At 43.3% G+C, this 24,839-nt stretch overlaps 1 long non-coding RNA gene and 1 pseudogene across 1 annotated transcript in view; both read right to left on the bottom strand.

Moving 5' to 3' along the window:
• Nucleotides 1–53: 53 nt before the first annotated feature.
• Nucleotides 54–20,448, bottom strand: LOC135556533 (cyclic AMP-responsive element-binding protein 3-like protein 3-B; annotated as a pseudogene).
• Nucleotides 20,449–20,891: 443 nt separating this feature from the next.
• The window catches only part of LOC135556532 (uncharacterized), a 29,684-nt gene continuing 25,736 nt past the window's right edge, over nucleotides 20,892–24,839 (bottom strand). Inside the window, exon 2 of the long non-coding RNA XR_010458003.1 lies at nucleotides 20,892–23,312. This is a non-coding gene — a long non-coding RNA (uncharacterized LOC135556532). The remainder of the gene's footprint in view (nucleotides 23,313–24,839) is intronic.

Below are 24,839 nucleotides of genomic sequence, written 5' to 3'. Positions count from 1 at the left end.
ACGTGACTCTCATTCAAAAATAAATAAGCAAAAATAAAGTTTAAACCACTCAATAGCTGTTCATGGCGTTTAATACAAGCACTGAGTTTGTCTGGTTCAGCAATGCACTTTAAAACAGAAAAGCAATTTGCAGGATTAACGGGGCAATCTGGGATTTGCCACTTGTTTTGGTAAACAGCTGAGGGATGGGGCTGGAGTAATGTAACCACTCACCAATTCAGACAGAACTATTGATGCAAGGAGCTATTGATGCATGGACTGACCATCCATGAGAATCTACACAGTGTTTAAATGATGTAAAACAAGCTTATATTTTGGGTCCTGATGGGTTAAGAGAGTTGAAATAATCTCGTGAAGCATTTATAAATTCAATTCAGAAATAATCAATGGTACTGTTAATTTAAAAGTCCAAAAATGTATGCTTCAATCCTGGATTGCCCCTTTAAACAAGTGAAAACAAGGACATCTCTTTGACTGTGTCCTTTTTTTGTCCCTTTCTCAGGGTCTGACTTAGAGTTCTCCTACCACAGGTCATATCCCACTATGCTGGTGGAAGATGGACAATCAAAGTGGGTCACAGAGAAGCTGATTAAAAATGCTGGTTGCTGAGCTACTCTCCCCATGATTAAAGGCTGAGAGATGAGAGGCACCACGGCAGATAACGATTTACACAAACAATCGTTGCGGTGTGCGTCTGCAGACATGCACACACACACACACACACAAGTCATTCAAGTCAACTTGGTCAAATAAGGGAATGGGGGATACCTAGTCAGTTGTGCAACTGAAATGTGTCTTCCGCATTTAAAACAATACAAAACAGAATAAAAAACAAGAAAAAAAGGATATACACACACACACACATATATAATATAACAGGCAAAATAATGTATTTATTATTCCCCAACTCATAGTGTAAACAAGAGCCTTAGGCGTGCGCTACTCTGTTTCATGATATGAAGTGTCTGGAGATGGGAGCAGAACAGAGAAATCCTGCTGGGAATACTCTCTCCAAATCACATGTCATCAGCATGTGGGCGTAGTGTGGCTCTGCGGTGTGGATTCCAAGTCACTGTAGCTATATGGCCAGTAATGGGGTCTCCCTGGAAATGGACTTGCTCATCCATGCTATTATTTTGAGACATGGGGTCAAAATTGGGCAGTCCTTGGCTGCCGTGACCAGTGCCCAGTTTTCCCAGCAGAGACATAATCGCATCCACACCCTGGTCTCCCAGGACATGGTTGTCTGGAGGCTTGGCCTTGTCGTCTGCAGTTTGGTACAGCTGGTCGATCACATGTAGCACTCTGGAGGACTGGAGGTTGTGCAGGGACCGTGACTGGACTGCAGGGGCGAGAGGGACACAGGTTACAGGTGAGTATGTATTCCAGTCATTAAATGTTGATGTATGTGTGACAGTACATACATCCCCAGTCCAACTTTAAGTCGTTAACTGTAAGCCACCCTCAACAATCTTGTACCTTGGTCTTCAGTTGTACAATTACCTAAAGACAACTATGAATTTATTATATTCATAGAGCTAACAAACAGTCGGTAAAGATGACAAATTACATTTAATTAATTCACAATTTTAAACCATTGATGAGACCATTAGATATCTTTGAAGTCCATTTCATATTTTATCCAACAGTTCCTTCAACTGTTGAGAGGAATTTTACAGTCAGACAGGCTGATGAGAAGAGTGCTCAATAATCAATAATACATGGTTTCTGTGCTGAGGGTTGCCAGCTCAGCTCTTTGATGTGAATTGGTGGGCTGCCTTGCTCTGCAGAGTTGTTTTAACAGTGGCGTCGTAGCAGCATCTGGCAGTAGGAGTGAGAGGAGCTCTAGTCTATTCAGCTCTCCAGCTGTGATTTGAGGCAGGGGGTATGGGGTGGCAGGGCGAGGTTTGGCCAGACAGTGCAGGAGGCTGACTCACCCCTCACTGAGCTGAAGTCCCCTCCTTGGCTGACCTTGGCAAAAGGGTTCAGGCTGGGGAAGAGGATGATGGAGAAGGACAGGAGCAGTACCTGGGGAAAAAGAGAAGGGTAAAAATCACAATTTGCTCTTTGCCAAAGTTAATAAGGTTTAGCCATTAGGGAGAGCTTCCACTCCCCTGTGGAGTTCCAGAGTGGAAGACTCACTTTTTCAGTAACTGTTGTTTAGAACTTTTCAGCTCATCCCAGTACATGGGCATCAAAGTCACAAGGCTTGAACACACTATCCTTATAATTAAAATGTTTGCCTTTTCCGAAAGGTATTAGAAGAGAAACAAACTCATTCATATTCATAGTGGATTTACAAGTCTAATTACTGCTTGCACTGATGTGGTGTGATTTTTGTTCTGTCCAATTATGTTGTAGACAAGGGAATCAATGGTTTGCCTCTCTGGAGTGTATCTGTGTCTGTATTTACATCTGTTTATCTGGCATACATCTTTCTCTCACTCCACCTGTCGGTCTCTCTCTAATTTCACATGGTGTATGGCCTGATCTAGTAAAACTGTTTCTTAAAGTGACACTTCTCCTTACCAGGACACAAGTCCCAGTCTGGGCGGTCTTTTTGGAGCCACCCATGACCAGAGTCTGCAGCTGCCCCATCAGAGACCTGGGAGACACAAAGGTTCAATTAGCAAATGTTGCGACCGGGTGTACGGAGGCAGAAACAGAGCAGGGAGAGCAGATTAGTGTGGAGATCCCTCACGTATTGTATTTCTCCAGCTGGAACACTTTCCTCTGTAGCTCCTGGTTGTGTGTGTTGCAGGCAGCCATCCTGGAAGACAAACAACAAGGGAATTTCCCAAATGAGACTGAGGAGCTGCTGCTGCTTGATCAGTCCAACAAACATACTAGCTCGCTGTCACTCGAACTACCACACTGAAAAACCCTTTTGTAGAATTTGATCATAATGTGACAGTCAAGTATACTGAATTACACATTTCTGACAGCAGTGGGCCCTGTGAAGTTTCTCTGTGCCACGCAACTTAAGCAGAAACACATCAGAAACAGACTTGTTTACGAGTTGCTGTGCGTTTTGTTGCCAACCTATTTTGCTACCTGACAACTTTACGGTTTTTACTTTTTAATTACCGTTTATATTTTTGTTTTTTCCCTCAACTTTTTCACTCCGGACGCTTTATCTGGACACGGTTCGTCAGGACTTCCAACAGCCGAAGCTAAGTAGTAACATTAACATGATGCCTTCTAATTGCAGTCTCTGTACTCATAATATACAGGAGAACGATCGCCTTACGGCGAGGATAGCTGTGCTACTAGCCCAGCTTCAGACGCAATCGTTAGGCAAGGGAAATTTCAGTGTAGGAAAGGATGAAACAGCGTCTGTGCCACCAGTAAGTACAGATAGTAGTATAAATCCCCTGGCACAGTCCCCGCAGCCGGATAACTTTCTCACGGTTTCTGGAAGGAAATGCTGTAGGTATGCTCAACCGGTGTCGCTCATTCAGCCGACAGAAACTTTCAACCGGTTTTCCCCATTAAGCAGCGAGTCGGAGTCAGAGGCCGAGTCTTCTCTGGTCTCTACTCCTCCCGTTACGGGGTCTGAGACGCCGAAGCTTCCCACCATTAGCTCTAACAAATTGAAAACTCTAGTCATTGGCGACTCCATTACCCGCAGTATTAGACTTAAAACAAATCATCCAGCGATCATACACTGTTTACCAGGGGGCAGGGCTACCGACGTTAAGGCTAATCTGAAGATGGTGCTGGCTAAAGCTAAAACTGGCGAGTGTAGAGAGTATAGAGATATTGTTATCCACGTCGGCACCAACGATGTTAGAATGAAACAGTCAGAGATCACCAAGCGCAACATAGCTTCTGCGTGTAAATCAGCTAGAAAGATGTGTCGGCATCAAGTAATTGTCTCTGGCCCCCTCCCAGTTAGGGGGAGTGATGAGCTCTACAGCAGAGTCTCACAACTCAATCACTGGTTGAAAACTGTTTTCTGCCCCTCCCAAAAGATAGAATTTGTAGATAATTGGCCCTCTTTCTGGGACTCACCCACAAACAGGACCAAGCCTGACCTGCTGAGGAGTGACGGACTCCATCCTAGCTGGAGGGGTGCTCTCATCTTATCTACCAACATAGACAGGGCTCTAACTCCTCTAGCTCCACAATGAAATAGGGTGCAGGCCAGGCAGCAGGCTGTTAGCCAGCCTGCCAGCATAGTGGAGTCTGCCACTAGCACAGTCAGTGTAGTCAGCTCAGCTATCACCATTGAGACCGTGTCTGTGCCTTGACCTAGGTTGGGCAAAACTAAACATGGCGGTGTTCGCCTTAGCAATCTCACTAGGATAAAGACCACCTCCATTCCTGTCATTATTGAAAGAGATCATGATACCTCACATCTCAAAATAGGGCTACTTAATGTTAGATCCCTTACTTCAAAGGCAATTATAGTCAATGAACTAATCACTGATCATAATCTTGATGTGATTGGCCTGACTGAAACATGGCTTAAGCCTGATGAATTTACTGTGTTAAATGAGGCCTCACCTCCTGGCTACACTAGTGACCATATCCCCCGTGCATCCCGCAAAGGCGGAGGTGTTGCTAACATTTCCGATAGCAAATTTCAATTTACAAAAAAAAATGACGTTTTCGTCTTTTGAGCTTCCATGAAATCTATGCAGCCTACTCAATCACTTTTTATAGCTACTGTTTACAGGCCTCCTGGGCCATATACAGCGTTCCTCACTGAGTTCCCTGAATTCCTATCGGACCTTGTAGTCATAGCAGATAATATTCAAATCTTTGATGACTTTAATATTCACATGGAAAAGTCCACAGACCCACTCCAAAAGGCTTTCGGAGCCATCATCGACTCAGTGGGTTTTGTCCAACATGTCTCTGGACCCACTCACTGTCACAGTCATACTCTGGACCTAGTTTTGTCCCATGGAATAAATGTTGTGGATCTTAATCTTTTTAATCATAATCCTGGACTATCGGACCACCATTTTATTTGCAATTGCAACAAATAATCTGCTCAGACCCCAACCAAGGAACATCAAAAGTCGTGCTATAAATTCACAGACAAAGATTCCTTGATGTCCTTCCAGATTCCCTCTGTCTACCCAAGGACGCCAGAGGACAAAAATCAGTTAACCACCTAACTGAGGAACTCAATTTAACCTTGCGCAATACCCTAGATGCAGTTGCACCCCTAAAAACTAAAAACATTTCTCATAAGAAACTAGCTCCCTGGTACACAGAAAATACCCGAGCTCTGAAGCAAGCTTCCAGAAAATTGGAACGGAAATGGCGCCACACCAAACTGGAAGTCTTCCGACTAGCTTGGAAAGACAGTACCGTGCAGTACCGAAGAGCCCTTACTGCTGCTCGATCATCCTATTTTTCTAACTTAATTGAGGAAAATAAGAACAATCCGAAATTCCTTTTTGATACTGTCGCAAAGCTAACTAAAATGCAGCATTCCCCAAGAGAGGATGGCTTTCACTTTAGCAGTGATACATTCATGAACTTCTTTGAGGAAAAGATTATGATTATTAGAAAGCAAATTACGGATTCCTCTTTAAATCTGCGTATTCCTTCAAAGCTCAGTTGTCCTGAGTCTGCACAACTCTTCCAGGACCTAGGATCAAGAGAGACGCTCAAGTGTTTTAGTACTATATTTCTTGACACAATGATGAAAATAATCATGGCATCTAAACCTTCAAGCTGCATACTGGACCCTATTCCAACTAAACTACTGAAAGAGCTGCTTCCTGTGCTTGGCCCTCCTATGTTGAACATAATAAACGGCTCTCTATCCACCGGATGTGTACCAAACTCACTAAAAGTGGCAGTAATAAAGCCTCTCTTGAAAAAGCCAAACCTTGACCCAGAAAATATTAAAAACTATCGGCCTATATCGAATCTTCCATTCCTCTCAAAATTTTTAGAAAAGGCTGTTGCGCAGCAACTCACTGCCTTCCTGAAGACATACAATGTATACAAAATGCTTCAGTCTGGTTTTAGACCCCATCATAGCACTGAGACTGCACTTGTGAAGGTGGTAAATTACATTTTAATGGCATCGGACCGAGGCTCTGCATCTGTCCTCGTGCTCCTAGACCTTAGTGCTGCTTTTGATACCATCGATCACCACATTCTTTTGGAGAGATTGGAAACCCAAATTGGTCTGCAAACTTTCTACTTTTAAATTCGGACAAAACAGAGATGCTTGTTCTAGGTCCCAAGAAACAAAGAGATCTTCTGTTGAATCTGACAATTCATCTTAATGGTTGTACAGTCGTCTCAAATAAAACTGTGAAGGACCTCGGCGTTACTCTGGACCCTGATCTCTCTTTTGAAGAACATATCAAGACCATTTCAAGGACAGCTTTTTTTAATCTACATAACATTGCAAAAATCAGAAACTTTCTGTACAAAAATGATGCAGAAAAATTAATCCATGCTTTTGTCACTTCTAGGTTAGACTACTGCAATACTCTACTTTCCGGCTACCCGGATAAAGCACTAAATAAACTTCAGTTAGTGCTAATACGGCTGCTAGAATCCTGACTAGAACAAAAAAATTTAATCCTATTACTCCAGTGCTAGCCTCCCTACACTGGCTTCCTGTCAAAGCAAGGGCTGATTTCAAGGTTTTACAGCTAACCTACAAAGCATTACATGGGCTTGCTCCTACCTATCTCTCTGATTTGGTCCTGCCGTACATACCTACACGTACGCTATGGTCACAAGACGCAGGCCTCCTAATTGTCCCTAGAATTTCTAAGCAAACAGCTGGAGGCAGGGCTTTCTCCTATAGAGCTCCATTTTTATGGAACAGTCTGCCTACCCATGTCAGAGACGCAAACTCGGTCTCAACCTTTAAGTCTTTACTGAAGACTCATCTCTTCAGTGGGTCATATGATTGAGTGTAGTCTGGCCCAGGAGTGGGAAGGTGAACGGAAAGGCACTGGAGCAACGAACCGCCCTTGCTGTCTCTGCCTGGCCGGTTCCCCTCTTTCCACTGGGATTCTCTGCCTCTAACCCTATTACAGGGGCTGAGTCACTGGCTTACTGGGGCTCTCTCATGCCGTCCCTGGAAGGGGTGCGTCACCTGAGTGGGTTGATTCACTTATGTGGTCATCCTGTCTGGGTTGGCGCCCCCAATTGGGTTGTGCCATGGCAGAGATCTTTGTGGGCTATACTCAGCCTTGTCTCAGAATGGTAAGTTGGTGGTTGAAGATATCCCTCTAGTGGTGTGGGGGCTGTGCTTTGGCAAAGTGGGTGGGGTTATATCCTTCCTGTTTGGCCCTGTCCGGGGGTGTCCTCGGATGGGGCCACAGTGTCTCCTGACCCCTCCTGTCTCAGCCTCCAGTATTTATGCTGCAGTAGTTTATGTGTCGGGGGGCTAGGGTCAGTTTGTTATATCTGGAGTACTTCTCCTGTCCTATTCGGTGTCCTGTGTGCTTTCTCTAATTCTCTCTTTCTCTCTTTCTTTCTCTTTCTCTTTCCTGAGCCCTAGGACCATGCCTCAGGACTACCTGACATGATGACTCCTTGCTGTCCCCAGTCCACCTGGCAGTGCTGCTGCTCCAGTTTCAACTGTTCTGCCTTATTATTATTCAACCATGCTGGTAATTTATGAACATTTGAACATCTTGGCCATGTTCTGTTATAATCTCCACCCGGCACAGCCAGAAGAGGACTGGCCACCCCACATAGCCTGGTTCCTCTCTAGGTTTCTTCCTAGGTTTTGGCCTTTCTAGGGAGTTTTTCCTAGCCACCGTGCTTCTACACCTGCATTGCTTGCTGTTTGGGGTTTTAGGCTGGGTTTCTGTACCTCACTTTGAGATATCAGCTGATGTACGAAGGGCTATATAAATAAATTTGATTTGATTTGATCAATAATCTCACTACCGGTAGACTGCCGATAAGTACATATCACAGGGGGAGGCCGTTCTATCTCTTGCTAGAACTAAAGTGGGACGTGCTGCGGGCCGACCCTGTAGCGACAAACCTACCGATTCTACTTGTTGAATCGCAATGCTCGTCAGTGGCCAACAACTTAACTTTGATCCAATCGGAGAGCACGTACCCCAACAAAATAATTTAAAAAATGTGTAATTTTCTCTGTACATCCACAGATGAGCCAGTCACACTTCATATACAATATAGGCTATGGGATAGGAGCTAGCTAAGTGCACAGACGCAATGCACACAACACTAAATACTTACTCCAAGCTAGCGAAACACTGTAGCTAGTATTGCTGTTATAATTCAATCACAATGGATTAGCTAGTTTCAATGAGACAGCTGCCAGTGTTAGCTACTGAGTTTTTGCAGTGTCCTAAGCTAGCTAGCTATTTTGTGCTAGCTAGTGAATATGCTAACATTAGCTAGCTCGTGAAACATTTGGCTATGGGCTGGCACTGGCGGTTTGGGATTATGGAGAGTGAATTGAATTGTTTCTTCATCGTTTTGCCAGGTAGTTATCTAGCTGTGGCCATCTGGTTCGTACCAACAAGGGCTTTCTACAAAATAGAAACATTAACACAGATAGCTTGGAATCTAGACCACAGGCAATACGCACGGATATGCATTGCCAAACAACACTATTGACACCTTCTGGTTTGGAGTATTTTACATGGCTGAGTGGCTGACGACTTCCAAGGTCTTTGCTGTGTGAACACAATAAAGATTGACTGCCGACACTCTGTTCAGAGGTGCTAAGTATTGTAAATGCAAACGTTTGGCATGCAAACGTTTGACAATCCTACCAGTGTGTCTGAGCTTTCACACACTGTTTCTTTTTCCATTTTTCCATTAAAAATACCTTCCGGCAACACGTCTTACCCAATGTGATACGGATCCGCTATTTGTAGACCTTATAGCTAGAAACTCCATCAGATGCTAGCCATCAGATGCTAACCAGCTAATTAGCTACTAGCTATTTAGTCATTGTTAGCCACTGCTAGCGGCTTTTACCTCAGACACCAGTCGCTTTTACCCTGGATAATCAAATCAAATTTATTTGTCACATACACATGGTTAGCAGATGTTAATGCGAGTGGAGCGAAATGCTTGTGCTTCTAGTTCCGACAATGCAGTAATAACCAACGAGTAATCTAACCTAACAATTCCAAAACTACTACCTTATACACACAAGTGTAAAGGGATAAATAATATATACATAAAGATATGTGAATGAGTGATGGTACAGAACGGCATAGGCAAGATGCAGTAGATGGTATCGAGTACAGTATATACATATGAGATGAGTAATGTAGGGTATGTAAACAAAGTGGCATAGTTTAAAACCTCTTAGAGATCGGGCTACTTTTTTCAACATTCTGTTAAAAATTGCGCAACATTTCAACGTCCTGCTACTCATGCCAGGAATATAGTATATGCATATGATTAGTATGTGTGCATAGAAAACACTCTGAAGTTTCTAGAACTGGTTCAATGGTGTCTGTGACTATAACAGAATGAGTTCCGTGGTCAAAATCGCCAGAAGACCTGGTCACTAAATCGACGGAGAAAAAATCAATCCGCCAGTCCATGTATTGTCTATTGGAAGGAAAAATACTTAAGGCTGAGAATACAGTTCCTATAGCTTCCACACGATGTCGCCAGTGTTGTGATTTCGATTCAACTAAATTGTTGGTCATCTGAGTAATAGCCACATCCGGTTGTCAAGTCCACAGCTGTAAACAATGGAACCGGAAAAGTTCTTGTGCCTATTGAATACAGATCGCTCCGTGATCAATTTGATCGTTTATTAACGTTTAGTAATACCTAGGATAGTCAATCGCTCATCCGGTGCGCAACTGAAAAAAATGTCCGTGGGGGACTGGACTTCGCTTTATTTACTTCTAGTTATTGAATACAGATCGCTCCATGATCAATTTGATCGTTTATTAACGTTTACTAACCTAAACTTGGATTACAGAAGTAGTTTGAAGTGTTTTGTCAAAGTTTTTAGGCAACTTTTTTAATTTAAAAAAATAACGTTGCGTTTAAAAAATGTGTTTTTCCTGGATCTGATGGTCTTCATAAATGGACATTTTGGGTACACAAGGACCGATTTAATCGAAAAAAAGACCCAATTGTGATGTTTATGGGACATATAGGAGTGCCTACAAAGAATCTCGTCAAAGGTAATGAATGTTTTATATTTTATTTCTGCGTTTTGTGTAGCGCCGGCTACGCTAATTCCTTTGTTTACATCCCCTTCTGGTATTTCGGCATGTTGCATGCTATCAGATAATAGCTACTCATGCTTTTGCCGAAAAGCATTTTACAAATCTGACTCGTTGGCTAGATTCACATCGAGTGTAGCTTGAATTGGGTACCCTGCATGTGAATTTTAATGAACGTTTGAGTTTTAACGAGTGCTATTAGCATTTGGCGTAGCGCATTTGCATTTATTGTTGGCAGGGGGTGCGGTTGCATCCCGGGTGGGCCAGACAGGTTTTAAAGTGGCTAGTGATACATGTATTACATAAAGATCCAGTAGATGATAGAGTACAGTATATACATATACATATGAGATGAATAATGTAGGGTATGTAAACATTATATTAAGTAGCATTGTTTAAAGTGGCTAGTGATATATTTTACATCAATTTCCATTATTAAAGTGGCTGGAGTTGAGTCAGTGTGTTGGCAGCAGCCACTCAATGTTAGTGGTGGCTGGTGGCTGTTTGTGGCTGTTTAACAGTCTGATGGCCTTGAGATAGAAGTTATTTTTCAGTCTCTCGGTCCCAGCTTTGATGCACCTGTACTGACCTCGCATTCTGGATGATAGCGGGGTGAACAGGCAGTGGCTCGGGTGGTTGTTGTCCTTGATGATCTTTATGGCCTTCCTGTGACATCGGGTGGTGTAGGTGTCCTGGAGGGTAGGTAGTTTTCCCCCGGTGATGCGTTGTGCAGACCTCACTACCCTCTGGAGAGCCTTACGGTTGTGGGCGAAGCAGTTGCCGTACCAGGCGGTGATACAGCCCGACAGGATGCTCTCGATTGTGCATCTGTAGAAGTTTGTGAGTGTTCATGGTGACAAGCTGAATTTCTTCCGCCTTAATCACAGGACTCCATTTTGTTTGTTTTGTTTATCTGTCTGCCCCAGCCTCGAACTCAGGCCCTGTGTGTAGTTAACTGACCTTCTCTGCCCATTCATCACCATTTTACCTGTTGTTGTCTAAGCTGATTAGCTGTTGCTGTCTTACCCGTTGTCTTGGCTAGCTTTCCCAATCAACAACTGTGATTGCTTTATGCCTTGCTTTATGTCTCTCTCTAATGTCAATATGTATACTGTTGTTTAGGGTAGTCATCATTGTTTTATTTTACTGCAGAGCCCCTAGCCCCACTCAACATGCCTCAGATACCTCTTTTGTCCTACCTCCCACACATGGGGTGACCTCACCTAACATAACTAGTGCCTCCAGATATGCAACCTCTCTTATCGTCACTCAATGCCTAGGTTTAACTCCACTGTACATTATGCCCTGAATCTATTCTACCAAGCCCAGAAATCTGCTCCTTTTATTCTCTGTCCCCAACGCAGTAGACAACCAGTTTTGATAGCCTTTAGCCGTACCCTCATCCTACTCCTCCTCTGTTCCTCGGGTGATGTAGAGGTTAACCCAGGCCCTGTGTGTCCCCAGGCGCTCTCATTTGTTGACTTCTGTAACCGTAAAAGCCTTGGTTTCATGCATGTTAACATCAGAAGCCTCCTCCCTAAGTTTGTTTTACTCACTGTTTTAGCACACTCCGCCAAACCTGATGTCCTTGTCGTGTCAGAATCCTGGCTTAGGAAGGCCACCAAAAATTCTGAGATTTCCTTCCCAACTACAACATTTTCCATCAAGATAGAACTGCCAAAGGGGGAGGAGTTGCAATCTACTGCAGTTCTGTCATACCTTTCAGGTCTATGCCCAAACGGTTTGAGCTTCTAATTTTGAAAATGAATCTCTCCAGAAATATGTCTCTCACTGTTGCCACCTGTTATAGACCCCCCTCAGCTCCCAGCTGTGCCCTAGACACCCTATGTGAATTGATTGCCTCCAATCTATCTTCAGAGTTCGTTCTGTTAGGTGACCTAAACTGGGATATGCTTAACACCCCGTCCGCCATACAATCTAAGCAAGATGCCCTCAATCTCACACAAATTATCAAGGAACCAAACAGGTACAACCATAAATCCGTAAACATGGGCACCCTCAAGGATATTATCCTGACCAACTTGCCCTCCAAATACACCACTGCTGTTTTCAATCAGGATCTCAGCAATCACTGCCTCATTCCCTGCATTCATTATGGGTCTAGTCCCCTCATCACTGGCAAACGCTTCATAAAACACTTCTGCAAGCAGGCCTTTCTAATCGACCTGGCCCGGGTATCCTGGAAGGATATTGACCTCATCCCGTCAGTTGAGGATGCCTGGTTGTTCTTTAAAAGTAATTTCCTCTCCATCTTAAATAAGCATGCCCTTTTAAAAAAATGTAGAACTAAGAATAGGTATAGCCCTTGGTGCACTCCAGACCTGACTGCCCTCGACCAGCACAAAAACATCCTGTGGCATACTGCACTAGCATCGAATCGTCCCCGCGATATGCAACTTTTCAGGGAAGTCAGGAACCAATACACACAGTCAGTTAGGAAAGCAAAGGCTAGATTTTTCAAACAGAAATTTGCATCTTGTAGCTCTAACTCCAAAAGGTTATGGGACACTGTAAAGTCCATGGAGAACAAGAGCACCTCCTCCCAGCTGCCCTCTGCACTGAGGCTAGGAAACACTGTCACCACCGATAAAATCCACGATAATCGAGAATTTCAACAAGCATCTCTCTACGGCAGGCCATGCTTTCCTCCTGGCTACCCCAAACCTGGCCAACAGCTCCGCACCCCCCCACAGCTACTTGCCCAAGCTCCCCAGCTTCTCCTTCACCCAAATCCAGATAGCAGATGTTCTGAAAGAGCTGCAAAACCTGGACCTGTACAAATAAGCTGGGCAAGACAATCTGGACCCTCTCTTTCTAAACTTATCCGCCGCCATGGTTACAACCCCTATTATTGTCTGTTGAACCTCCCTTTCGTATCGTCAGAGATTCCTGAAGATTGGAAAGCTGCCGCGGTCATCCCCCTCTTTAAAGGGGGAGACACTCTAGACCCAAACTGTTACAGACCTATATCCATCAGATCACTGACCATTTCGAATCCTATGGTACCTTCTCCTCTGTGCAATCCGGTTTCTCAGCTGGTCACAGGTGCACCTCAGCCAAGCTCAAGGTACTAAACGATATCATAACCGCCATCGATAAAAGACAATACTGTGCAGCCGTCTTCATCAACCTGGCCAAGGCTTTCAACTCTGTCAATCACCGTATTCTTATTGGCAGACTCAACAGCCTTGATTTCTCAAATGACTGCCTCGCCTGGTTCACCAACTATTTCTCAGATAAAGTTCTGTGTGTCAAAGTGGAGGGCCTGTTGTCCAGAACTCTGGCAGTCTCTATGGGGGCACCACAGGGTTCAATTCTCAGGCCGACTCTTTTCTCTGTATATATCAATGATGTTGCTCTACGCAGACGGCACCATTCTGTATACATCTGGCCCTTCTTTGGACACTGTGTTAACAAACCTCCAAACAAGCTTCAATGTCATACAGCACTCCTTCCGTGGCCTCCAACTGCTCTTAAACGCTAGTAAAACTAAGTGCATGCTCTTCAACCGATCGCTGCACGCACCCGCCCGCCTGACTAGCATCACTACTCTGGACGGTTCTGACTTAGAATATGTGGACAACTACAAATACCTAGGTGTCTGGTTAGACTGTAAACTCTCCTTCCAGACTCATATTAAGCATCTCCAATCCAAAATTACATCTAGAATCGGCTTCCTATTTCGTAACAGAAGCCTCCTTCACTCACGCTGCCAAACATACCCTTGTAAAACTGACTATTCTACTGATCCTCAACTTCGGCGATGTCATTTACAAAATAGCCTCCAACACTCTACTCAGCAAACTGGATGCAGTCTATCACAGTGCCATCTGTTTTGTCAACAAAGCCCCATATACCACCCACCACTGCAACCTTTATGCTCTCGTCAGCTGGCCCTCGCTACATATTCGTCGCCAGACCCACTGGCTCCATCTATAAGTCTTTGCTAGGTAAAGCTCCGCCTTATCTCAGCTCACTGGTCACCATAACAACACCCACCTGTAGCACACGCTCCATCAGATGTATCTCACTGGTCATCCCCAAAGCCAACACACACTTTGGCCACCTTCCCTTCCAGTTCTCTGCTGCCAATGACTGGAACGAATTGCAAAAATCGCTGAAGTTGGACACTTATATCTCCCTCACTAACTTTAAGCATCAGCTATCTGAGCAGCTTACCGATCGCTGCAGCTGTACATAGACCATCTGTAAATAGCCCACCCAACTACCTACCTCATCCCACAATTGTTTTTATTTACTTTTTTTGCACACTAGTATTTCTACTTGCACATCTTCATCTGCACATCCATCACTTCAGTGTTAATTTGCTAAATTGTAATTACTTCGCTACTATGGCCTATTTATTGCCCTACCTCCTTACATTTGCACACACTGTATATAGACTTTGCTTTTGTGTTATTGACTGTACTTTTGTTTATCCTATGTGTAACTCTGTGTTGTTTTTTGTCACACTGCTTTGCTTTATCTTGGCCAGGTCGCAGTTGTAAATGAGAACTTGTTCTCAACTGGCCTACATATTTAAATAAAGGTGAAATTAAAAAAATATATATACACTGCTCAAAAAAATAAAGGGAACACTTAAACAACACAATGTAACTCCAAGTCAATCACACTTCTGTGAAATCAAACTGTCCACTTAGGAAGCAACACTGATTGACAATACATTTCACATGCTGTTGTGCAAATGGAATAGACAACAGGTGGAAATTATAGGCAATTAGCAAGACACCCCCAATAAAGGAGTGGTTCTGCAGGTGGGGACCACAGACCACTTCTTAGTTCCTATGCTTCCTGGCTGATGTTTTGGTCACTTTTGAATGCTGACGGTGCTTTCACTCTAGTGGTAGCATGAGACAGAGTCTACAACCCACACAAGTGGCTCAGGTAGTGCAGCTCATCCAGGATGGAACATGAATGTGAGCTGTGGCAAGAAGGTTTGCTGTGTCTGTCAGCGTAGTGTCCAGAGCATGGAGGCGCTACCAGGAGACAGGTCAGTACATCAGGAGACGTGGAGGAGGCCGTAGGAGGGCCACAGGTGGGGGTTGTGCTTACAGCCCAACACTGTGCAGGACGTTTGGCATTTGCCAGAGAACACCAAGATTGGCAAATTCGCCACTGGCGCCCTGTGCTCTTCACAGATGAAAGCAGGTTCACACTGAGCACATGTGACAGACGTGACAGTCTGGAGACGCCGTGGAGAACGTTCTGCTGCCTGCAACATCTTCCAGCATGACCGGTTTGGCGGTGGGTCAGTCATGGTGTGAGGTGGCATTTTTTGGGGGGGCCGCACAGCCCTCCATGTGCTCGCCAGAGGTAGCCTGACTGCCATTAGGTACCGAGATTAGATCCTCAGACCCCTTGTGAGACCATATGCTGGTGCGGTTGGCCCTAGGTTCCTCCTAATGCAAGACAATGCTAGACCTCATGTGGCTGGAGTGTGTCAGCAGTTCCTGCAAGAGAAAGGCATTGATGCTATGGACTGGCTCGCCCGTTCCCCAGACCTGAATCCAATTGAGCACATCTGGGACATCATGTCTCGCTCTACCACCAGCGCCACGTTGCACCACAAACTGTCCAGGAGTTGGCAGATGCTTTAGTCCAGGTCTAGGAGGAGATCCCTCAGGAGACCATCCGCCACCTCATCAGGAGCATGCCCAGGCGTTGTAGGGAGGTCATACAGGCACGTGGAGGCCACACACACTACTGAGCCTCATTTTGACTTGTTTTAAGGACATTACATCAAAGCTGAATCAGCCTGTAGTGTGGTTTTCCACTTTAATTTTGAGTGTGACTCCAAATCCAGACCTCCATGTGTTGATAAATATGATTTCCATTGATAATTTTTGTGTGATTTTGTTGTCAGCACATTCGATTAAGTAAAGAAAAAAGTATTTAATAAGAATATTTCATTCATTCAGATCTAGGATGTGTTATTTTAGTGTTCCCTTTATTTTTTTGAGCAGTGTATAAAAAGGCCAAGTGCAGTCAAAAATGTAATTTTCCTGTGTTTTATATATATTTCCACACTATGAAGTTGTAATAATATTGTGAAATTGTGAAAATTATGATAATGCTGTTTTAGTGTAAGAACTGTTTGAAAAGATCGGCTTAAATTTCTGACTGTGTTGGTGGGATGCAGTTTTCACCTGCAAGCTGGTAAATTAGTTATATCTTCTTAGGGCTAGCTGTCCCGCTAAAGTCCGGTAAAATTGGAGGGCACGCAATTCAAATAAATAATAATAAAAATGATGGATATTAAACATTTAGGTACATACAACTGTCTTATATCGGTTAAAAGCTTAAATTCTTGTTAATCTAACTCCATTGTCCGATTTACAATAGGCTTTACAGCGAAAGCATGCCATACGATTGTTTGAGGACGGTGCCCCACATCAAAATCTTTATCCACCAGCACAGGTTTCATAAATTCACAAATAGCGATTAAATATTCACTTACTTTTTGAAAATCTTCCTCTGATTTGTCATCCAAAGGGTCCCAGCTAAAGCATGTGGTGTCATTTTGTTAGATAAAATCCTTCTTTATATCCCAAAAAGTCTGTTTGGTTGGCGCCATCGATTTGAGTAATCCACTCGTTCAACATGCAGAGAAAGGAATCTAAAAAGCTACTGCTAAACTTTGTTAAAGCAAGTCAAAACCTGTTTCTAAATAATCCTCAGATACCCTAAAATGTAATTAAACTATAATATTTCATACAGAAAGAAGTATGTTCAATAGGAAACCAATATTAGCAGGTGTGCATCCTCTTTCTCGCACGCGCATACACAAATTTCCAAGTCTGCATCCCAGTACTAAAACTCATTATTCTTTGTCATTTTGGAAGAATCAAGCCTGAAACCTTGAATAAAGACTGTTGACATCTAGTGGAAGCCATAGTAATTGCAATCTGGGAGTTGGATTTGGATATGCCCATATACTTTCCATTGTAAAAGCATGGGCTCTCTCAAAAAAAAAAATCAGGTTGATTTTTCTTTGGATTTTCTCCTACCATATGTATTGTGTTATAGTCTCCTACATTATTTTAACATTTCTACAAGCGTCAGAGTGTGTTCTTTCCAATGATACCAATTATATGCATATCCTGGCTTCAGGGCCTGAGCAACAGGTAGTTTACTTGGACATGTCAGACAAGAAGTGGAGAAAAATAGACCCTAGCCTGAAGAATAAGAACGTGACTTCCAAACCTTTCTGCCAATAACAGCTTGTTTTTAGTTTTCCTCTCCACACTCAGAAATTGCTCTTTGCTAAGAAGTTATGTCTTTATTTTTTACCATTTTATTTGAAAACAATCACAGAAAGGTACTTAATTGTTATCTATAAATTATTTGATATTTGATATTGAGATAAAAATGGCTGCATTGGACCTTTGATTTTAACTTATTGAGCTCAGCACCCTGTGATATGTTTCAAATATCTTGTTAGTTTGTAGAAGTGCTTTATCGATTTTAGGCAGTTCTAGTCAGAATTGATCATGTCTTCTTTGAATTGAGGTCGGTGAGTCCCTGCCTTATCCATTTATTTAGTGCCTATTGCCAGTACCTGCTCTCCAGACCATCAATATATTCCTTTTTCTTCTTCCTGCTCTCCTGAGCCGACTGCTTATTCCGGATCTTTCTGCGAATTTTCTTCAGAATCCTCTCCTCATACTAATAGAAACATACAAAGGAAGTACATATTTAACGTGTTTGCACACTTTGGTAATACTCAAGAGCCATAAGATGTTCTGTGAAGTTGAAAAGTGTGCAAAAAAGTTTGACCTTTGTGAAAGGTAGTTGGCTAGGCAGAGTCACCCCCTCCTTGGCCAGCAGTTTTTTCTCATCCTCATTAAGAATCAACTCTTGGAAGGACTGTTGGGAATGCTGTGGGGGCTGGAAGTGAGATGAAAATGTTAATACAGTAAGTCATACGTACAGCATCACAACCAGTGGCCAGCTGCAATTGGTTTTTCAGAGTGAATGGAGGGAGTGCAGAGTTACACGGCAGAGAGCATAGCCCTCGATCCCTCTCATTTCATGCATTGCTCATGCCAATTACATTGCCTGATTTTTTATAGAATGACTTTACCCCTCTAACCCATTTCTCTCTACTCCAACACACTCACTCACCTATATAAAAACAATTACAGACACACTCCCCCCAAGCGCACACAAACACACCCTTCATCATCACTCACCGGATCAGATGTGCCAGAGAGCAGTAGGTCCTTGACAGTGAGGGGGAAGCCAGAAGACAGCTGGGTTGTGTGTGCATCAGAGGAACACTCTGTCCCCCCAGTCCTGCCTGGGTAGAAGCCTGAGTCCCAGCCATCTGTAACCACACAGAGAGACGTGATGGGACCAGACAGAAATGCCATCATTTGTCTGTGTATGTGTTGATACTGAGACAATGTAGGCCTTTGCCTAATGAATACATAGAGCATAAGAACAGAGACTGTGTTGCTTTCAAAGGATGAACTTCTGTTCCAATGTTTGACATTAACAAATTGCAATACTTAATCACATATTCCGCATAACGTAATAATGTAACTGCCTCTGTTGCTTTTTTTACCATGAAACTTTAAACCAAGTTTTTGTTATACTTTCTGTGCTTAGTCATTTTTTGCCAGCTTTGTCTTACTGATATCAATGGAGAAGTTGGCATCCAGGGCGAACTTGGTTTGTGGCTGAGGGGGATGAAGTGGGGGTCCATGGGAGGGCTCTCAGGGCGCTGGGGGCTGTCCAACTGATCCGAGTGCGGATCCTCACTGATGCCACTGTCACTAGGAGAGGGAGACCACAGGGGGGACCCCGACACTGAGCCACTGCCACTCAGGAGGGCATTCAGGAAGTCCTCGCTTTGTTGCTCTGCTGGACACACCTGCCAAATGACATACCAAATGTGATAATTATTGTACAGCCAAACTGGAGAGAGTGGTTGAGAATGACAGGCTAGACATGTGAATCACATAGTAGACACAGGTAAGGGGACATTTTAAAAACACTGCAGGATAAAAATAGAGTTAGATATTTCACTCCACTCACGTTTGGCTCGTGGATTGGCCAGGCATGGTTGTCATGGTGTCCCATCTCCTCGTGACGAAGGATGCCATTGTTTTGATCAAACAGCAAATCAAGCAGTTCAATCCCGTCGCAACCCTGGAACAGAACAGGCCACTTAATGACATGTTGCTCTACATTTACAACTGAGAGACAACATACAAAGAGCCTTACAGGATGGCTGTAAAAGCAATAATACCCAGGACTAATGCTTTTTATTACCATTATCTCATGGCACTCCTATCTAAAAAAAAAAATATATCAATTTGACTATGCCTTGAGTTAAATTAAGTTGATCTAGTTCTGATTCATTTGAAAGGAGAAAAGTGTAAGACTATTCCTTTGTAGGCTATACAACACACCCACATTCCTTTATAGGCTACACAACACACCCACATTCCTTTGTAGGCTACACAACACACCCACATTCCTTTATAGGCTACACAAAGCACCCACATTCCTTTGTAGGCTACACAATGCACCCACATTCCTTTGTAGGCTACACAACGCACCCACATTCCTTTGTAGGCTACACGACACACCCACATTCCTTTGTAGGCTACACAACGCACCCACATTCCTTTGTAGGCTACACAACACACCCACATTCCTTTGTAGGCTACACAACGCACCCACATTCCTTTGTAGGCTACACAACGCACCCACATTCCTTTGTAGGCTACACAACGCACCCACATTCCTTTGTAGGCTACACAACGCACCCACATTCCTTTGTAGGCTACACAACGCACCCACATTCCTTTGTAGGCTACACAACACACCCACATTCCTTTGTAGGCTACACGACGCACTCACATTCCTTTGTAGGCTACACAAGCACCCATATTCCTTTGTAGACTACACAAAGCACCCACCCCCATTCACTGGCACATAGATACAGTGTGTTACCTCCTCTGAACTTGTTTGATGATACATATAACCTTGGCTGCCCTAATAACATAAATTGCTAAACAAATTAACCAGGAGACACTAAAAACACAGAAACTAAGACATGGGCCCTGTTACCTGGTCTGAATAGTGGTCCATAATTTCAGCACTTGGGTGGCACAGGACAGAACTCCCCAAAATAAGACAAATCCAGTTAAGTGTTCTGTTTCCTTTGTTGTGAAGGAGCTCTGTTCCAGATTACCATGTCTCTACTGTATCTCCCTGCTCTTGTTCTGAGGTCCAAAGTTTAAACTCCAACACAGCACACCCAGTAATCAACTCCAGGGCTGTCATCCCATTGGCCAGTTTGTAAAGATTTGATTGCCAGGGAAAGACTGACAACTAAGGAAAGTCTGTCTGCCTAGAAAAGAACCTTCATGGATGAATGGATGAATAGATCAGTTTATACTTTCCTATCCTCTTGTTGTGTTTGATAGCAGATTAACAGGGAATGAGGGTACCCTTTGACACAGTTTCTGTGTGATGTTAGTTAATTCATACGGTATAGAGATGCTCTTTATGGCCTGTCAATGAGAGCTTGATTGAACATCCTTGTAGTGGCTTCCTTTCCTTTTTACCATAGCCACTGCCCAAGCCTGAAGCGGGGTTGTTTGGTACGCATACAGTCCACACTCAAGGTTTCCAAACGGCCAAACATTCAATGACATCCAGGGATATGGTGCAACAAAAATTTTATTCTTCTTATATCTAACAAAGAAATGATTCTCCAATCAACTTAAAGCATAGAATACTTGATATGGAAAATACATAACATGACCTGTCTGTATGTATGTTCAAAAAACTATACCGTTCCCGCATCTAGCAAGGACTCCCTCCCCCGAAGGCCCAATTTCCTGCCTTTATCCTAACACACTTACCACAATACAATGAATGGGCAAGAGGGGGCCAAAAACTGAATTACACTAACAAATTAATATATCTCAATCAGGTAAATTTAAATCATAAAGGTACGTACCTAATATTTCAGTATGTTCAGTCATTTATACAAATATGTCCAAATCGGCTCTAACATCCTTCATTAGCAAACAGTTCTGAGCTCATAAAATTAATCAATGCACTATATGATAAGATGTATCCATTTGAAACAATCCCCATGAAAATGAAATACTGCTTTAATAACCTAATCATTATTTGTTCATACAAATAACTGATTTAAATCGATCAATTCATTCAAGTCTGACCAGAAAAAAAACTCTCAAAATTACCCCCCCCAAAAAATATGTAGATCTCCAGGAAGTTGTTCTTTCTGCATTTGGAAGGCTCCACCTGTTGTTATTACTGGGATTCAGTTGGGCTTATGACTAAGACCTAGGACTGCAGCATAGGCATAAATCAATAACAAACAACCCATGGGGATATTTTGGTGTGTCCTATTTTCTAAAATACATTCAAACGTGTTCCCATTTTAGTTGCAATAAAGACAGATGCAAAGATCCCAGACTGGAATGGTGGCTCTGCATGGAAAATAGAAAAAGGAATGAACTGACACTCTCAGTGTTTTAATGTGCAAGACAATCTATTAAAATCTCACTTTGTCAAATTCCAAAACTGATTTGTCTGTTTCTGTTCTCAAAATATATATCAGAAGGCCTTATGAATGTCATTAAAAAGTTGATGGTAGATTATTTTGGCAAGGCTATTAGTCTGAACATCTCGATAGTGACAGAGCTATTTCTCCAACGTCTATATGCTAATAAAGCACATACAGTAGAGAAGCTATACACCATTTATTCATATTTATCATAAAACAGATTACATTTAATTGTTCTCCTATCAGACACTATTTCTCTTCCGTCTCATGTGAGCTGTCAACGTCTTCATTTTCTATTATGTCCAAAAAGCCTGACCTTTTATCTTTCCTTACTCACTGTATCACTTACAATATCTGTCACTCTTTCCTTTCATCTGTCACTGTCTTCAATTTGCAATTGGATCACTGCCAATAACCATGATGGTCTTCATATTGTGGCAGCGTTACATAATCATTATTGGTCCTCTATCTGATGGGGAATGGGTCCAAAGGTTAAAACCCTGTTCTTAGCCAGCAAGTTCCACTTGTACAATGTTACAACATCTGAAAAGCAATATAGCTATGACTACTCTCAGACTCTGGGGCTTTGGGATTACCCTCATGAATATAACCTGACGTAACCAGTCATTGCTCCTACAAGCAAACGTTCACGTGTTGTTTGTTTAAAGCATTCATCCAATTGCTACAATACAGTCTAGGCAAAAATGATTTTATAAAAAAAATGAAGACAAGTAACTGAGTCAAAAGCAACTGTAAGTGTGAGTCAAAAGCAAGTGGATGTTAAATTGGCTGGATGGAGATCAAGAAAATGAACGTTGAGCATCTGTTTGGTCTGAATGATACTTGAAAAAAAAGAGCATTTGCAGACTGAGTCAGAGCAGATTACTGGTTATTCTCTTGGTCACTGAATGGTTTTGAACAGTCTTGGTCTATGCACAATCATAATCAGTCTGCGTTCAACTTCTCGCTCAATCAGCAGAAATCAAATCAAATGTATTTATAAAGCCCTTCTTACATCAGCTGATATCACAATGTGCTGTACAGAAACCCAGCCTAAAACCCCAAACAGCAAGCAATGCAGGTGTAGACACGGTGGCACGGTGGCTAGGAAAAACTCCCTAGAAAGGCCGGAAGGAACCTAAAGAGGAACCAGGCTATGAGGGGTGGCCAGTCCTCTTCTGGCTGTGCCGGGTGGAGATTATAACAGAACATGGTCAAGATGATCAAATATTCATAGATGACCAGCAGGGTCAAAAAAAATAATCACAGTGGTTGTCGAGGGTGCAACAGGTCAGCACCTCAGGAGTAAATGTAATTTGGCTTTTCATAGCCAATCATTCAGAGTATCTCTACCACTCTTGCTGTCTCTAGAGAGTTGAAAACAGCAGGTCTGGGACAGGTAGCACATCCGGTGAACAGGTCAGGGTTCCATGGGCGCAGGCAGAACAGTTGAAACTGGAGCAGCAGCACAAGCAGGTGAACTGAGGACAGCAAGGAGTCATCAGGCCAGGTGGTCCTGAGGCATGGTCCTAGGCCTCTTGGTCCTCCGAGAGAGAGAAAGAAAGAAAGAATTAGAGAGCATACTTAAATTCACACAGGACACCGGATAAGACAGGAGAAATACTTCAAATATAACAGACTGACACTAGCCCCCCAACACATAAACTACTGCAGCATAAATACTGGAGGCTGAGACAGGAGGGGTCAGGAGACACTGTGGCCCCATCCGACGATACCCCCGGACAGGGCCAAACAGGCAGGATATAACCCCACCCACTTTGCCAAAGCACAGCCCCCACACCACGAGAGGGATATCTTCAACCACCAACTTACCATCCTGAGACAAGGCCGAGTATAGCCCACAAAGATCTCCACCACGGCACAACCCAAGGGGGGGCGCCAACCCAGACAGGAAGATCACGTCAGTGACTCAACCCACCCAAGTGACGCACCCCTCCTAGGGACGGCATGGAAGAGTACCAGTAAGCCATTGACTCAGCCCCTGTAATAGGGTTAGAGGCAGAGAATCCCAGTGGAGAGAGGGGAACCGGCCAGGCAGAGACAGCAAGGGCAGTTCGTTACTCCAGTGCCTTTCCGTTCACCTTCACACTCCTGGGCCAGACTACACTCAATCATAGGACCTACTGAAGAGATGAGTCTTCAATAAAGACTTAAAAGTTGAGACCGAGTCTGCGTCTCTCACATGGGTAGGCAGACAATTCCATAAAAATGGAGCTCTATAGGAGAAAGCCCTGCCTCCAGCTGTTTGCTTAGAAATTCTAGGGACAGTTAGGAGGCCTGCGTCTTGTGACCGTCCAATACACAATGTGGAATTTCAATCACATACAATGTTTTGAATATCAGCGTGATGCACGCCTCATCATATTGACCAGATGTCTCCATCTCAGTGAAAGTAAATCTAAAAGTATTCAAAAGTTTGTCTGGATTTAGGCTGTTTTAAAATAAAATAAACTATTTTTTACATTATAGAATAAGAGTGAAACCATGAAAAAAACAGATATGGAATCATGTAATAACCAAAAAGGTGTTAAACAATTTCAAATATATTTTATATTTGAGATTCTTCAAAGTAGCCACCCTTTGCCTTGATGACAGCTTTGCACACTCTTGGCATTCTCTCAACCAGCTTCATGAGGTAGTCACCTGGAATGCTTTTTCAACAATCTTGAAGTAGTTCCCACATATGCTGAGCACTTGATGGCTGCTTTTCCTTCACTCTGCCTTGCAACTCATCCCAAACCATCTCAATTGGGTTGAGGTCGGGTGACTGTGGAGGCCAAGTCATTTGATGCAGCACTTCATCACTCTCCTTCTTGGTCAAATAGCCCTTACACAGCCTGGAGGTTTGTTTTGGGTCATTGTCCTGTTGAAAAACAAATAATAGTCCCACTAAGCGCAAACCAGATGGGATGGTGAATCTCTGCAGAATGATGTGGTAGCCATGCTGGTTAAGTGTGCCTTGAATTCTACATAAATCACTGACGGTGTCACCAGCAAAGCACCCCCACACCATCACACCTCATCCTCCATGCTTCACGGTGGGAACCACA

This window comes from Oncorhynchus masou, chromosome 15 (assembly GCF_036934945.1).
Source record: "Oncorhynchus masou masou isolate Uvic2021 chromosome 15, UVic_Omas_1.1, whole genome shotgun sequence".
Taxonomy (NCBI): Eukaryota; Metazoa; Chordata; class Actinopteri; order Salmoniformes; family Salmonidae; genus Oncorhynchus; species Oncorhynchus masou.
Note: the sequence above shows the minus strand (reverse complement) of the source record. Positions and strands in the feature narration are given on the sequence as shown.